This window comes from Acomys minous (assembly GCF_964271855.1).
Source record: "Acomys minous genome assembly, chromosome: 15".
NCBI lineage: Eukaryota > Metazoa > Chordata > Mammalia > Rodentia > Muridae > Acomys > Acomys minous.
Window position 1 is genome coordinate 68783163 of NC_140497.1, and position 18245 is coordinate 68801407.

Here is an 18245-nt window from a genome sequence, read left to right on the forward strand (position 1 = left end):
CTATCTGAATGTCAGCCTTAATTCTGTGTGACCTGGTGAGGCATCACAGCATTCTAAAACATTAAATGAGTATTTTGGACATCATTTTAAAGTTCTAAAAAAATATATAAACCTTAAAGCTATAAACCAAATAAAGTTATATAATTTTAAAATTCAACCTGATCATCTGTCTTAGGGTGGAATGTTTCATTCAACTTGATTGCAAATTTGACCTCATTTATACTTTGCATTATTTGTTTTTATTATTCTTTCTTATAATCTTTTCCTAGTATTCTCTTTATCTGTCCATCTATCTATCTCCCTCTCTCTTACATTAACTTGGTTTCATCTATTCCCAATGGATTTTTTTCTTCTGTTCATGTTTAAGTATATTGTCTGGTTTTATTTATTTATTTAATGTCTCTAAAGCACACGTAGCTTGAGCATGTTGATTTAAATTTGCTACTCGTAAGCTAAATATTTGTCTTGGGCTATGAATGATACAGTGGTCTTAGAACACTTAATTTCAATAACCATACTCTTTCAAAATTTGTGCAATACTGTTAATTAAAGTTTTTTCCTGTGAATTTTCCCTTCCTAAAACAAAAGTAGCTGTGTTATTACTCACTATCTAGTGGCTGTTTAGAACTTTTGCATACTTGCCAATTTTTGGTTTATTATAAGTTATTGGACTTCCAACCTCCCCACTGTGATCATCTTCTTTCTTGGAGGAGATTATATATTCTTTTAACTAAAGTCTATGTGAGATTTCATATTTTGTTCACATGAAAATGTATTTTTCTCTCTTTCTGAAAACAAAATATTGTCTAGTACAAAATCTTACTTAACAGATATTTTCTTTCATATTTTAATTGGATTAATATATGTATATAAGTTTGATGTTCCTAAATGATTTTGTTTCTCCATAAATAAAAATACTTGCATGTTCAAATGATCAAATAAATTTATGTATGTAAGGGGATAATAAGATAGATGATAGATAAATAGATGATTGATACATAGATGATAGATAGATAGATAGATAGATAGATAGATAGATAGATAGATAGATAGATAATGTTTGTGTTGTTTTGTTTTGGTTTTTGAGATGTATGGGCAGCCTCATTTTTGTGGCACACTAGTCTAGAATTCACCATGTAGTCCAGGCTGTGCTGGAACTGGCAGTAATCTTCCTGTTGTAATTTTCTAAATGATGATGTACTTATAGATGTGAGCCACCAAAATATGTTTTGTTTATTCTCATATAGACCATGCGCATAGTACTGTGGGTACTTCCCCCCCCCCTTTTTTTTTTTTTAGTAAATTCAGAAATAATAAAAAGGGTTATGGCTTAAAGGTGAAGCACTTTTCAAGCACAGAGAAGTCCCCGGATTCAATAGATTCTGTTTCCCAGTGCCACAGAAAATTTACAGAGATTTCATCGACCTTTTGATCTATTAGGCAATAATAAGTAAATAAATAAATAAATAAGTACCTGAAAAAAAGCAACTTTTTTTTTCTTCTTCTGCTCTCAGAAATATACTTTTAACCTTCTGTCTGTTAAAATATAGGACAGAGACCTTCTAGTCTTCGTTACACTTTTTCTAAATCTTGCTCATACTTCTAAATATGAGTGCCTATCTGGACTTCCTCTCTCACATAATCGTTTGTCACAGCCAAAGATCTCAAGTACCAGAATAAGAACCGACATCTTCACAATGCAATACAGGAAGTAAATGAAGCTTTGCTTTTGGAAAACCCTGTGCTTGACTATCTGACAAAGCGACGTTCACATCTCCCATCAGTTTGGATAGCAAAACAAGGAATACCACAAGAGATCTTAACCCTGCACATGTGCTCAGAACAAGCTATAAAGAAAAGGTACCCAGGAAAGGAAGTCTATATAACTGAATTCCAAGGGAAACAAGAATATATTCTTTTTAGGAGATATTCTTATGCCTTGTAGACTGGCTGTGACACTGGCTGGCACTGCATTTCGACTCTCTGAATGCATTTTTTTTTCCTGGAATAAAAATAAAAAAGACGGATCACTCTCCGAACTAACGAAATTCAAATGGCTAGCACATTGAGTTCTGATACCTTTGCTCCGGTTTCTGAAAAATTTGCAATGCAAATATCTGTTCAAGATTCCTTTGGCTACAATAACGTTTATGTGTGTTGTGCCAAATAAAAGAGCTATTTGTGTGTTTAAAGGAGAATATTCCTTGCTCTGTATGTGCACACCTGGGCTCGGGTCCCTTGAGAAGATGCCTCAACAGCGCCAGTATAACAAGACAATAACAGCAGCATAATAGAGATTTATAGTGATTGTCCAGAAGTCAACAGGGGATGGCTCACACAGTAAGCGGAACCATAACAAGTGTCAGTTTTTTCAAGCAGAAAACAAAAGCAGCACCGTTTGATGCAAGCTAATGTTTGAACCACAAAGCCACACTGCATCTGCAGGCTAATCGTGGTATGTCCTTCCTTCCAACATAAAAAAAAAAAAACTGAGGAAGAAAAGTCATAAAAATTTAAACAGCAAACCCTACAACTCAAATTACCTAGAAACATTTGCTTTGTAGTGATAATACCAACATTTTATTGCTAAAGACGCTTCTTAAGTAACCCAAACCAGGTCAGAAATGTGTTTTTCACAGTAATCAGGAAAGCATATCTCCACATTTAGAAGTGTGGTTTTGAACTTTATTGGATTAGCAAAAGAGACAGCAAATTCAATGCGACATACAGGTATGCTCATAGGATGGCTTGGATGGCAGCTGCCCCTTTAGGTTGGTATAGTCACATTCCCCACATTCCTGTAAGTCTTTCTTCTCCTGTTCTGTTAACTGATAAGTGAAGTTATTACTTGTCTGGTCTCTCCTAAAATCTTAGTATGTTTCTTCATTGCAAGTTGAGTCTGTCTCTGTTAACTCTGGCTTTATCATCCACGACTTCACTCCTAGGAAAATCTGAGAAACATATAAAGTTACTGTAAAAATTTATGACACAAAGGAACTGAAGCTTAGAAATTTTTAAATGACTCCATATAAGTTAAGAAACTCACCAGTGGCAGTGGTGAACGCTTTTAGGAGGCAGGAGCAAGCTAATCTCTTCAGTTCAAAGACAGTCTAGTCTACAGGGTAAGTTCCAGAACAGCCTGGACTACACAAAGAAACCCTGTCTTGAAAAAACAAAAAACAAACAAGCAACAACAACAAAGAAGTTGAAAAATGCCTTTGACTTCCAATGGTGGGACTGAGACACCAACTCAGGCACAAAATCTTCGAACTATAATCTATCCTGCCTACAAAATGTGCTGAGGCAACAGTGGCTCAGTGTGGGTGTGGTCAGTGACTGTGCTACCATGATTCCCACGCACTGGAGGGAGCCAATCCCCAAAGTGTTCAGATCTCCAGAGACCGAGAGTAAAACTAAACACTACTGGCCAAAGGGAAAACATCATTGAAATGGTTCCTAATGATATTCTTTTATGCTCATAGATTAGTGCGTAGTCCAATTGTCAGCAGAGAGGCTTCCTCCAGAAGCTGATGGGAAAAAAAATGCAGAGACTCGGTGTCAAACGTTAGTCAGAGTTCAGAGAACCTTGCTGAAGAGGAGAAAGAATTGCGGGAACCAGAATGGTTGGGGTGCCAGGAGAGCATGACCCAAAGAACCAACTAAGCAGGATTACAGAGACTGAGGAGGTAATCATGGAGCCCGCATTGGTCTGTGCTGGGTCCTCTGCATATTTGTTGCAGTTCTTCAGCTCGGTGTTCTTATGGGACTCTTTTGCCTGCTCTTGGGACCCGATTCCTACCACTGAGTTGCCTCCTCCAGCCTCGATATAAGGATATATACCTAGTCTTATTGTAACTTGTTATGTCAAGTTTGGTTGATATCCCCGGGGAGCCTACTGCTTTCTGAGTGGAGACTGAGGGTTGGGGGAGACGGGAGGTGGGGGAATGGGAGGAGCGGAGGGAAGAGAGGCTATGGTTGGGAAATTATGTATGAGAGAAGAATAATTTTATTTTAAAGAAAGAAAAAAAAATGCCTTGGAAGGGATAAATCAGCTTCCTTCTACCTAAGATTCGGAGTCTTTCTTTACAATGCAGTGGTACAAAATAATATAGCAGAGAGAAGGCAGCCCACACCACATCAGCTTTACCTGCAATAATACCTGTTTTCTCATCGCTACAGCAACTGAGAGTGATAGCAACAGAGCCCTGTCCAATTACTACTGGTTTCTAGATGAATCTGAAGCTAAGGCAACAGACTCTCCCTCTCCTTAGTCCCTGTGACCTCAAGAGAGCACGTGTAAGGGAAAATGGATTCATATCTACTTTCGAGTTATCTGATAGCCTTTGAAAGTGGGAAGTTATTTCTACAGGTATTTTCCAAGAAAATCGGTATATTATCTATTTCCAGAATAATTTTGAATCTTCATCATACAATACAAAAAATACAATACAATACAATACAATATGTTGATGGCCTCAAGAACTGTCCGAACATGTCTAAATGCCTTAGTTATTTCTGATTAATTATATTCTAAACGTGGCTCTCTGAAAACCAGGACGATGGTTATTGCCTATTGACTTTCTACTAGGGTTTCTGCTAAGCATTTCTCATGCATTATCTTATTTAATTACTGGTGCTATTTCACAAACACAGGAGTAACTCGTTCCTGACTCTCCCTCTCTGATCCTTCTCAAATGTCTTTGCCAGAAGAAACTTTAATCACTGAGTTTCAGCAACAAGGAAATACAATTCAATCCTGGTACAAGTAAGTCTTTTTACAGCACAGAGCTTCTAAGCATGAAATGGTAGTGACTGCCTGTGGATTCTAAGAGCTTCTATCAGTCCGTCCTGTCACTGTTATATGTCTCACAGTCCCTAGCCAGTTCTATTTCTATCAATACACATTATTATTTTCTTGGCTTTCTGCACTCAAAAAAATAGTTGTAAATACTGACTTAAAGTAGATGTTTCTATTATGTCCAACTTGTTTCTATGTGAATGTATTTATATTCAATAATTTATGATAAGATTACTGGAGGTCATGAGAAAACAGCTGTAAAAATGAATGACTTAATTGACATAATGTTACTTTTTAAAATCACTGAAGATATGAAAGTGTAGCCTTACTTTCATTACCAAATTTTTCTATGAGGAGTCACATGGCAGGACATTTTGACTTTGCATCAAAAGTTTTCCCTTCTTTGTAACTTCTCAGCTATGCCACAGTAGCATTAAAGCAATAGGCAACACATAAATGAGTGGATATAGCTGTGCACCAAAATGAATTTATAATAATTTAAATTATATATGCCATATTATTATTTTTTATTTTTTCAACCATATAAGGGTATTGGAAATTCAATGGCCATAAAGCATGGGAATATAAGGGCTACAGTTATTTCATAAGCTATAGTTTTCCAGCCCTGAAATATAAAATAGTGATCAAAACACTTACTTATAAATTTGTCAAATTATTAATATTAACCCATATGCAATGATTTATGTATTGCCATATAGACCCACCCAGTGAACACCTACTATATTATTAGTGGTTTTCTATTAGATAATAAGCTTTTCCTTTGTTTAAGCTGTGTTCTTTTATAATTTTTAAAGTCACAAGTATTATTTAATGATCTATAATTCTAATAAAGTTACAAAATTAAATCCAAGATGTTTCACTAAATTTTATTTACTAAGTAACACTCATAGTTCCAAATTAGGTAAATTATTACGATGATTTTTACATTAGATCTATTTAGTTTGTTTCTCAAAAGTGTTCAGTACTTATAGTGCCCTCAGAAAGAAGAACCTTAGACTCTCACAGTTACTTAAAATCATCAAGGAATGTCACAATCCATAGTTATTATATGTCGTATTTTAAAGGTGAGTTATAATCAACAGCGTGCTACTATATCTGCCCATAATATGCACTGTACACAGCTGTTCAGAATATCAGCAGATGCCTGTGTGGACCAGAGAAAGCTAAATGGAGTGGCAATCAAATGCTTCTTGGGGTAAGCACAATCAGCAATAACGGTAGAAGTTCCTTATTAAATTTTTTCTATCAGCATCAGTCTTATAATAATTAAAATAAGGAAAAATGATAAACGGCATAATTGTATTTTATCAGCTTTATGCAAGTTGTCCATAGAGATCAACAGTGTGTGTGATAGTAGGTATGTGATATGTATGTATGTGTGTTGAGAAGTTGGTGGAGGGAGCAGGAGAAAGGAGAAGGGAAGAGAAGAGGAGGAGTGAGAATTTTGTTATTTTTTAACAGTTATGTTAGGTAAATATGCTTTGGGATTTTTGTTGTTGTTGTTGTTGTTTTTAATTAATTTATTTAGTTTAAACTCTGATCACAGCCCTCCTCCTTGCCCTCACCCTAGTAGCGCCTTCACATTTCCCTCTCCCCATTCTCCTCTGAGAAGGGAAGCACTCCTCCCATGGGTACCAACCCACCGTGCCTCACAACAGCCACAAATAATAGAAAATATCTTGGTGTAACTCTAATCGAGGAAGTGAAAGACCTGTATGACAAGAACGTCAAGTCTCGGAAGAAAGAAATTAAAGATGTCAAAAGTTTGAAAGCTCTTCCATGCTCACAGACTGATAGTAACAATGGCCATCTTACCAAAAGCAAGCTGCAGAATCATTGCTATTCCCATCAAAATTCCAACCCAACTCTTCACAAATCTTGAAAGTACAATTCTCAACTTCATATGTTTCTGTTTTAATCCCAGGTGTGTGATATGAGGCTGCTTCAGATTTGTCTCATGCTCTAGGAGGGGCATGATTTTGCCAGATGAGGATAGTTTACAGTTGGAATTCTGGCAACTCTTATAAATGCCAGAGGCCTGAGAGGGGCCAAAGATGCTCTGAAAAGGTGTCTGCTGTTCCCCCATGCTGCTGTGGTTTGTTGCAGTTTATCAAGTAGTTTTGCAAAAAGAGATGAGTGGAAGAAATTGGATATCCTGTCTGAGAAGACCAATTTCTCCCCAAGGCACTCGATGACCCTAATCAGCAAGAGGAAGTAACCTAAAGGAATCTATGCCCCCTTTCCTCTCTGGCCTTCCTTCTCTCCTACCTAGTATTGAGGGTTGGAAGGGATTGGAATGGAGAAGAGTAGTAGATAAAATAACCCAATAAAGTATCCAAAAGGCCTTGTTACACAGAAGATTCTGGAGGTTGGTAAGTCTAACCCAGTGGCATACGGGATCGTTCAGCACTGTAGAGATCCTGGGTGAAGGTGATGCTGTAAGTTAATTATGTAGCCTGTTTCAGACATAAACTCTTCTTCCTGAGATAAATTCTATCTTCGTTCTACTAAGACCTGCAAGTGACTGAATGAGGAATGGTATCTAGTCCTCCAAGTCCACTGATTTAAATGATAACATCATTAGAAAAGAGAATATTAAAAAACATTTCAGAATGTGACTAAAAAGAATTGATCAACTATCTGGGCATCACAGCTTTGTCAAGTTGACACATCAAGACCTCAATATAATTTAAAATAATAAAATATAGGCAATTTACTACCTAAAAATATTGCATCAAATCAGATTTTGTGTCAAATCTGATCAGGCCTTTCTTGAAGCTGAATTCAAAAGAAACAACAGGTTTATAAACATATATGCAAAATATTTTCAATGGTGAAGGACCTTCAAGCCATAACAGCACACCAGGAATGAGAAAGCCCAACTGTTGCATGGTAGTTTTTTAAGTAGAGCTCATGAGACATAGTTTAATCATCTCCAATCAACTGGAGAACACTCAAGAAATCTAAATATCCAGTGACAAATGGTGCCTCAGCAACTTGGTACCTCAAAAAGGCTGAGTGCTGCCTCAGACAAGAAAGGTATTTAGCAGATAGGGTCAAAAAATGTACATCAGGCTTGTTTAAAAAGCAGAGGCTGTCAGAGGCAGTCCTGCCATCCCCACCCTGAACCCCTGGTACCAATGATTTAATCACTGCCCCTTGGTTGGGAGGCCTTGCAGCAACACAGAGGAGGGAGATGCAGAATAGCTTGATGAGACCTAATAGGCTGAGGTCAGATGGTGGAAGAGGATCTCCCCCCCCCCCTTTTCAGAGGTCTAAGGGAGGGGAATAGGGTAGAAGATGGAGGGAGGGTGAGAATGGGAAGAAAGGGCAAGGGGATAACAATTTGGATGTAATGCAAATAAATTATAATAAATATTTTTTAAAGCAGAGTCTGTCATCATGCACCTTGTCAGATTGGGAATGGGCAGATACTTGCTGGAAATGTCCTAAGGAACATTAATGACTTTCCAAAATATTTACAAAGAATTACTGCAACTTTTGCATCCATGTTTCCTTTTCAAGAACATTTAATAGGGGACATGACCCCCAATAATGATCCATGTAAGTTTGACACCAGGAATCATGTCTTTGTAAGACAAAAGGTATTTGTAAGATTTGTTCAACTTGCCACTAAAAGAGAAGACAAGAGAGCTATTCCTTCATTTCCAATGTACATTGTCAATTCAATAAAATTCTAGAATATTTCTTTTCAAAATCTGTCCCTTGACTCTTCTAACTAACATTTTTTTCTCCTATACACTGGCTCAAGTTATTTTAAAGACTTTTTTCTGAAAAGCATAATGTATATTTGGTCACTTGTACCTGAATCTAAATAACAATGGGAAACCAGCATATTTTTCCTGTGTTTTGGGTTCCCAACCAATGTATTTTTTTCATCTACAAGTTTTCTTTAAAGCTATTTATAAACACATAAGGAAACAAACAACACAAATCTATGTAGATGAAGACAGTGGAATGTGGTATATCCACAAACAGTCCCACCATTGCTGGAGTGTAAAACATAGAGAGTGAATATTTAATATGGACCTAAACACACGGTAAAGCAAATTAAACTTAGGTAGATGAAAAAAATCTTCTAAGAATTTTAAAAAATCATTTCTTATGTCTCTATGGAGTAACTAATGGGTCACATTTGCATTCAAGGGATTTGTGGAGAAAATTAAATGTACAGGGATGACAACTTCAAAATTGTTAGGAAGGGTCAGAAGAGATGGATTAACCCTTGCCTTCTGTTGACAAAATGGTTTCAATCACATATAACTTCTCTGCCATATCAAACCCATAATTTCCCTTCTTTACAGTGAGATTCCAGGAAGTACAGTAAGTTTTAATAAACACAAACATGGCCCACAAATGTCCATTTGTCTATTGCCTGTCCCATCATGGACATAATAATAATCATCAGTTATTAATTATCATGCTGTAACATTTAACATACATGTCTCTTTGTCTCTTATAAGGCTGTAACTCCTTTCAAAGAACTATCTAACCTCTTCCACCTTGGAATTACATAAACAAAGCAAGATGCACAGCAGGTGTCCAAGATTCTCATTTTAAATTAACAAGAAAAATACATAGACTCATATATATGACTGTACAAAATCTTAGATGGCACGATCATCTTGCTTATCTTTTCACCAACTGTATCCATGCAAAATACTTTCAAGCTATTGAAGCTTTGTTGCATTGCTAACATTAAGAAAATTACCCCCCTACCCCCACAGCCTAAGAGAAGAAGCATCTAGAAGAAAAAGGTAGGAGTACCATTGAGCTGCAGAAGAGTCACTTCCTGGTGGTGCTTGGAACCCAGACTCTTGTAAGTAATATAAGCTCCTAGTTACAGCTCTATGCACTTGAGCCCATGCTAAGTATCCCTCATGATGCTAAAGCTGCGCAACAGACAACTTTCTAAGTCTCAGGTGTAGATGTCACCCAATACCAGACTAAGCATAAACACTTTACTACTCCACCTCTCTGTATAGTGCGATTAACGTTGATGGAGACAACAAATGTTCAACCCTGGAGCCGTGTCCACTCTCCCCTCCTATGAGAATTATTGGAACAAAGGGAAAAATAACCCAGGAGCCTTTTAAGCGTCCTTATTTTTCTCTGTCACATCATTAGAGGTTCAATGAATCTCCAATTAAGTCTCCCTGGCTGCTGTCACCAATTTGATTGATAGACGCCCTTGGCTCACCCTCCGCAGGACATGCTAGTACAACAGGCCCCCACCTGCCACCATCAATTATTGCTCTCTCGTCATCAGTGCCCTCACTTGTCAATTTATTTGCCACAAATCCAGTGAAGTCCTCTAATCAGGGAGAAAAAAAGAAAAAGCCATTCTTCCATACTTTCAATGGTAAGATTAAAAAAAAATCTTAAGAAACCACATACCATTTCATCTTCGAGAACAGTTTACTTGGGATTTTTTAAAAAATTATTATGACTTCCTTTCTCCTGCCATTCACCAAACTGGCATACAACTGGGTATCGCAAGGGCTAATTTATACATGCATGAATTGAATTAACTGGAAGAAAGAGGAAAAATTGGAAAGCATATGCACACAGACACACATGTATGTGAGCACACACTCACCTGAGACTTTCAGAAATCAAGAATTTTGTCAAAATGAAAAAAGGGAAGAAATCTTCTAATTCAGTAGGAAATTAATACTAAAAAGCCCCTATTAGAAACATTTTAGAAAGCTAAGGCATTCTTTGGTGCTCGCTGTTGGCAAAACTAGTAAACATGGCAAGTTTAATCCGGCTTCTACATAATCTGTTTAATGTTTAAACACGGGCTGTGGGGCCTACTAACTGATTACCTGGGCAGGACACTGTAGTTTTCAATCTATTGACAGAAAAATACAGTTTCTTCCAGAGTGCCAATATCCACTCCCGTCACTGACCATCAACCACTCTGCACAAACCCCCGGAAGGCTCAGGTGCACCCAACAGGATCTACAGGAACAGATTGATTTTGTTCAGAGGCCCTGTTAGACAATGACCTTTGCCCTTATAACTAATGTGATGACAAAAAAAAAAAAAAAAAAAAAAAAAGGCCAACTCTTATGCATCTCATGCCTAGGAAAGGTGAAAGGTGATTTACTTTTCTCAGAACAGCTCAGAAAGTTTTTGTGGTTTTTATTTGGTGGCTTTCTTTTATTTCCCTTTTCTTTTTCCATCTGGACATAAAATGTGAGGGAAAAGAAAAGGAGAGAATATCCCATGGGGTAAGGAAAAGTCTCATCTTATGCACATGGAGGTGCTGGGTACCATGTCTTAGGAACGAATGGTGGTCTCCTGAGTCTATTCTGCCAGTGAGGGAGTGTGGTCTTTACTACATCTAAATCCTTATTCTGAAATGATGAATTTTGTCCAAGAAGACATGTGCTATGCCACAGAAGAAGCAGGATGGAGACATCTGTCCTCTCCTGATGTCATCAAATCACAGAAAACACATAAGCATCTGCAAAGTCAACGTGCTTGTGTCCTAGTGCCAACTGCCCACATGAGTTAAGTAGATAGTAAGCTGGTACTCATAGAACAAATGCCTACCATCAGATCAATGCTGGGCTTTGCGCTATTAACGCATCAGTGCCTACAGGATCCTCTTCCCTAAGGAGTGACAACGACTAATTGAATGAATGGGTAATCATCTTTTTCACTTTTGTTTTCAATTCACATTTTCCCTATTAATGACAAGACTGGTGACCTTTAAACATTTTAAATCACCTTTAGTTTAATAGCTCCCTTTAAAGTATCCTACTTTTAATAAGAGGGGCACGACAAAAATCACCTATAAGTGAAACTAAATTGTAAAGTTCCCTAAATACTTATTGCTGAATTTTTCGCAGCAGCCAATATTCCAGCCCTTCTTGTTAAGCGATGAAATTAGGTCAGGAACGGATGACCACCAGGTCCTTAGCGATTACAGGCATGACCCATACAGATCATATTTCACCCCTATTATAGAAGTCTCTGGCCAACAGAGGTAAATGGATCAGTGTTTCAATCGAAGCCGGATCTGGAAAATTTAGCTGCACAGTCACCAATAATAGAATTGCTCAGTTCACGACATCTCCAAAGCCAAGAAATGGAATAAATTTTCCTTATCAAAATACATTTAGTTCCTACTCATATACTCCAAGGAAATGAGTTTCTAGTTTATATTTACATAATTTTAAGAGATCTTTCTACCTTTCTCTGGGCACTCCTTGACATTGGACTTGTTCTTTATTTTGAATAAGAATAGTGATATAAGTCTTTGTCGCTAACTATATCATGTTACCTGTTTTTATTATATATTAAATATTAAAATGTTTTTGTGGGGTTTTTTTTGAGGCAGGGTTTCTCTGTGTATCCTTGGCTGTCCTGGACTCACTCTGTATATCAGGCTTGCCTTGAACTCACAGAGATCCACTTGCCTCTGCCGCCCTGAGTGCTGAGATTACAGGAATTCACCAGTGAACTTGGCAATATTAAAACTTTCTAACTTACAAGCTTTTATCTCTAAGTCTTCTGCTTGTGACATCAAACCAAGTAGTAGTAGTAGTAGTAGTAGTAGTAGTAGTAGTAGTAGTAGTAGTAATAGTAATAATAATAATAATAATAATAATAATAATAATAATAATAATAATAATGTGGTTTTTAAAATGCTCATAGCTATCAGTTATTGGTGTCATTGTGCAGCTGTTTCCTCCAAAAAGAAACATTTGTTATGGAAGGCATGGAAGCCTCAAAGGACTCAGAAACAAAACGAAACTGCCAAAGGTCAGAAAGTGCCTAAAATTCACATGGTCACTTTTCAAGATTATACTATCAGTAAAGGTTATTGGGGACAGGAGAGGTACAGGCCATAGATCTGTTCCCAAGGTGAAGCTTTCAAGGTTGGGTGGGGGTTGGGTATGGGGAGGTTTGGTGAAGCTGATGCCTTTAAGTCACCCATGGTCCCATAAGTGACCCTTTGCCTATGGTCCTGCAAGTAACCTGAAGAAACTCACTTTCCCAGAGCTATATTTGTGGGGAATCACTTGTGTGGTCTGTTATCAAATTACTAGTGAAGTAAGTAAAAATTAGTTCATATCACCCAGAAAAAGTGATCCACCTGACATAATTACGATTCCATCATTTCTCTCCCCTTAACAAGTTTATAATCACCAAGATGCTCTTATGATCTATAATTCCTCTATATTTAATATAAAGTATCTTCTGTATGGTCCACAGCAGAAAGGGGGGTCTCTATTGTAAAATTCATTAAAAATTAATAAATAACCATGTAAGCGACTGTCAGGATTTTACTAAACCACTGTTAATTCTGCTTGACACTTTTCTAATTTACCCAGCAACTGAAGCATTCCGTCTTTGTATTCCACACAAGCAGCATCTTAACATTCAATGACTGGTCAGCTGCCTTATCGTTATTGAAAATATTAACTATTCTTGCAAATATATTCTATTTTTTTTAATTACAAAGAGAAACCCTCAAGTTTTGTGTAGACAAGCAGTCTTGAACATTTATTTAAGCTATCCTTTTCTAATAATGAATAACATATGAGTAACGCAGACATCTTGTTAAACACATATTCTAATCAGTAGATAGGGATAGCATGAGAAGGTTTGCATTGTTAACAAGCTGCCCTGTTATAATGATCCTGCTGGTCCACTGAGACTCTTTCAGACGTAACCTGCTGGAATGTAACAATACAATTTTTCACTGTTTTGCAAGTCGTTCAGCACCCCCTTCCTGATGGGATTGTTTGCTGACTTTCTAGATGAACCTAATCTAACACTAAATGTTCATACCTTATATTTCCTTTTTAATTCTAGCAAAAAAAAAAAACCAGTAAATATATTTTTAATGGAGCATGAAATCAAATTGTAAACATCCTTAAATATTTATTGCTGAATATTGCAAAGTAGCCAGTACGCCAGTCTAGTTATTAAATCATAAAATTAGGTCAAGGAGGATGATCTTGGAGTTGTTTGGGCTTAGTAATTATGGGCTAGTAAGATACACTAAAATTTCTCAAGTTCAAGTAGAATAGTCCTTGCTATACCTAAACCAACCCATAAAAACTTTCAAATAGATTATAGCTGCTAAGTATCTCCTGGAAAACTAAATTTATCTTTTGTTCTCTACAAAATGTCTCTCAAATATCATGATACACAATAATCTCCTTGAGACTTTGTTAAATAGGGAATTACAAGGCTCAACCCCCAGTATAGATTCCAGAGGGACAAGATCATATCCGAGAACCTTAATTCTAACAAACCCTTCTGTTAGTAACAAACAAACAAACGATCTGTTAGTTAACAGATTGAGAAACAGTACTACACAGACACAAAGCACTCTTAGCCTGCCTGGGAGTGGTGACACCATGTGCCTTTAATCCCGAAACCCCATAGGCAGATGCAGTTGCGTTCTTTCTAATCTGGTCTTCGTAGAGAGTTCCAGGCCAGCCAGGGTCACATAGTGAGAAGATGTCAAGAAAGGGTGGGTGGAGGAAGGAAGGAACGCAGGAAGAAGGATTAATTTTACATATATATGTGGTAAAGTGAGAGTTTAGTGTATGACTCTATATGTGCGTATCTATGTGGGTACCTGTGTGTGCATGTGTGGAGGCCGCAGGTACCTTTGTGTATGCATATGTGCACAGGTGCTTGAGTGTGCCTTTGTGTGTACATATATATGTGTATACAGATGCCTGTCTGAGCATGTGTGGAGGCCAGTGGTGCCTCTGTGTGCATGTAAAGGTCAGAGTCAACTTTGACTCTTGCATCAAAGCTGCCTGCATTGGTTTTGCAACAAAAGCTTTCACTGGGACCTGGGTCTCACTGAGTAGTATAGGCCAGCAAGTTTCTGGAATCTGTCTGTCTCTGTCTCCAGCACTGGGGTTACGAATGCAGACACACACACACACACACACACACACACACACACACACACACACACACACATTCTTCTGGCTTTTTGTCTTGGGGTTGGAGATTAAACACAGGTCCTCATGCTTATGCAATAAGCACTTGACCATGGTAGCCTTCCCAGATGCTTGAGTATATTTTAATGCGTATATGCAAAGGGCAATCATCCCATTGGGATAAACAGCATATCTGTCACTTTGATATTTATCAGTTTTCTGCAGTTTAAAATCCCCTCCATTAGCTATTGATAGTAAATATTCAGTTAATTGTTGTGAAGCGTGGTGCTAAAGAACATTAAAGATTACCCCTAATGCACAGCTGCATCTCTGCACCCACAAACTACACTATGCATTCCCCTTCCGCCTGAAAGGCATTTTAATTTGCACTGAAACAGACTCAGTCATATCACTTCTGCTTTGTAAGATTTAGAGCTGATGTGTTGCTTATCCTAAGGAAATCCTCAGTCCTGAAGAATCCCTTCCTTAGCAAGAAGTTTTTTGTTTTGTTTTGTTTTGTTTTTTAACGCCATTAATGTGCATGTAACTGTCACGCACTGGAAATACAATGTTCCTTCTTAACGGCAGTAGAGCTGCTTGAGAACACAATCAACACTTTATTTGGCCTAGTAACTAATTCTTAACAATTGTTACTGTTTTAAGGCTCAGATTTTGTTGCTGTTATAGGCAAAGCTCATAAGGGCCAATAAGCTGGAGGCACTACAAGACTCTTCTGGAAGTCTTGTTTTAATTAGAAAAGTGTAGTCAGAGTTTGCATTGAAGGATAAACAGCACTTCTAGGGTGGAGGTTTTCAACTTCTAACTCCTTCTAACTTGATTTTAGGGAGAAGTAGACACACAAAGGCTAATATAATGCCAACGGCATCCCTTAGTTTGTTAAATGAGATTGGGAATAGAATAGAGCCAATGTCCATTTATTGTGTGTGATAACATTTTAAGTAAAAGGGAAATGTGCCTGGTATCTTGAGCTATGAGGAAAGCCAGGTGGGATGGCTCAAAAATAACCAGAGTAATAATCCATATGTCCAGACATCACTGAACTAAATTAAATATAGTCTGAAGCAATTGAAGAGAGTGGTGGAGTACGGACAGCCCTTTTGTATCATCTGAATTACTTAGGCATCCCAGGGCCGAAGTATTACAAAAATCCATTGATTATGACACAACTCTTACCTCAAAGGAGATAAGAGCTACACTATTGTGGAACCAATTAAGTAATCATGGTAAATGAACAGATTCAAGCCACCCCAAATTCCCACCATGGCAATAGTTTGATGATGTTTTTATAGTAACAGAACAAAGAAAGTCCTAAACTAAGGTGCTTTTCTAGTGTATTGGAGGAAGCATGGGGTAGGCAGGTTACGTCAAAGTGGGTAAAGAATCTGCTGTAGGCCTCAGACAATGCCTGACAACTCTTTTATCCCTTTGGCTGGTGTAAGCTAATGGTTTGCTAAATTGATATAGTACAGAACCTTTTTTATTTGCTAGTCACGTGGATGTTAGATCATAAACTGGGGTAAAGATAGCCAAAGATAAACTGTAATTAGACTTAAAGCCTGTAACATTTCAATCCTGAACATTCCAATCCACTAATTAGCCTTGCAAAAGGTTCAATGGAAGGTGGAACTTCCTTCCAGAAACTTCCATTCATGCTTCTCTTCCTTTTGAAATGGTAGAATATATTATTATCCTATATCTACCATTGCTGTGTGACTCTTTGGTCATACCCCCTAGGGAAAGAGAATATTTTCTTCTCCACTCACATAAGCTAAACCACTGTTTAAATGATCAACAGGATCTGAGCCCAAGTTCCTTTTTTACTTTTTTACCTGTGGTAAGAATGTGCACCCCAATTGGGAAAAGCTGGCTCAGCCTCTGTCTCAAAATCCAGACCCAAAGAACATGCCAAGAACATGGCCTGCAACATGTGTGAGAATTCAGACTTTGTTGTACTAATCCATTGAGATGGTATTGTTGGTACCACATGACAATAGTAATATTGGCTAATTCAATACCCTATCCAAATAAAGTCACTTTAAATGTTCTACTTGTACTGAGATTGCCCTCTCTTCTTGGTATTTGAACTTCCGTTTCCTTTGGCTGGTATTACACTTGCTCTCTATCTTCAATTGTGTTAACTCTTATGTCTCGTCTTGTAAACCTACACTGTGGTAAGATCTCTCCAACAAGCTCCCTAGCAACCAGACTGTCCTCCCTCCACACACACTGTTCTGAATTGCAAATGCCTGCTTATTGATCTGAACCCTTCTTGAGGTTGCTTGCTTCAAGGGTGTAGGGACAGTACCTGCTGTGCCTCTTGTTCCCTCACTGTCAAGTTAAACTTAAAGTTCAGCTAATCATGTGACTAAATAATCAATGAACAAGTAAATATGATGAGAGCCATGATGCTAAAAACACTACTCATATAGCCTTCGGACTCTGAGCCTTTGAACCTCAGTTCCTGTGTATGTGTGTGTGTGTGTGTATGTATGTATGTATGTATGTATATATATATATATATATATATATATATATATATATATATATATATACATATTTAACTAGTGGATTTCATTGCAAACAAAAATGGAGACTTCCTTTGTCTTCCTTTGTCCAAAATTATTTAAGAACCTCTATATTTTTATTAAAATATTTTTCAGAAAATATATTTTATCATGCCAACACAGCTTTTCCCATGGCTTCCCCACTTCCCTCCATACCCAACTTCATCTCTCTCTCTCTCTCTCTCTCTCTCTCTCCCTCTCCCCCCTTTCAAAAAATATAAACACAAATGTACATATAAAGAGTAAGACAGGACTGGTGCACAAACGAACTTACAGAGACTAGCCATATGTATAGCTTCAAGCCAATGGGTACCATCTCAGAGAAGGTGCAGTGGACACCAACAAGCCATTTTAAACTGATACCTGCTGATAAAGTGACAATCTGTTTTCTCCAATAGAAAACTATTGAGTATATTAACTATACTCCATGGCAGGGCCCATGCCTTGAAGTAGTTGGCCAACACAAAAGGCAGTTCATTCTCCGCAGTTGTTGTGAGAGTGGGCACTGCCTCTGACATGAATTCTGGTGCCCCCAATTTGACCACTTCCCCTTGGTGGGGAGGCCTGGCAGCACTCAGAAGAAGGAGAAGCAGGCTATCCACATGAGACCCTGATAGGCTGTGATCATATGGTGGGGGAGGAGCTCCCCTTCTGTCAGATGTCTAGGGGAAGGGAATAGGGTGAAAGGGAGGGAGGGGGAACGGGACTATATAAGTCAGAGCATACCAATCGGGATGTAATATGAATAAATGATTTTTTTAAAAAACTCTGTGTTGTTTTGGCATTTTTTTTTTTTGCCTTATTAGAATCTCTATATTTTAATAGAGAATTCAAACCAGCATGGGCCCTTCTAACCATCAGATACAGTGACACTGCATGGGTTACATTATCATAAAG

General features: G+C 37.7%; 1 long non-coding RNA gene across 4 annotated transcripts in view; it reads right to left on the reverse strand.

Annotated features, from left to right (window-relative positions):
* Positions 1-2678: 2678 nt before the first annotated feature.
* Positions 2679-18245, reverse strand: part of LOC311585393 — a 92351-nt gene continuing 76784 nt past the window's right edge. For all 4 annotated transcript variants that reach the window (XR_014775208.1, XR_014775209.1, XR_014775210.1 and 1 more), the window contains one exon: positions 2679-2951. This is a non-coding gene — a long non-coding RNA (uncharacterized lncRNA). The remainder of the gene's footprint in view (positions 2952-18245) is intronic.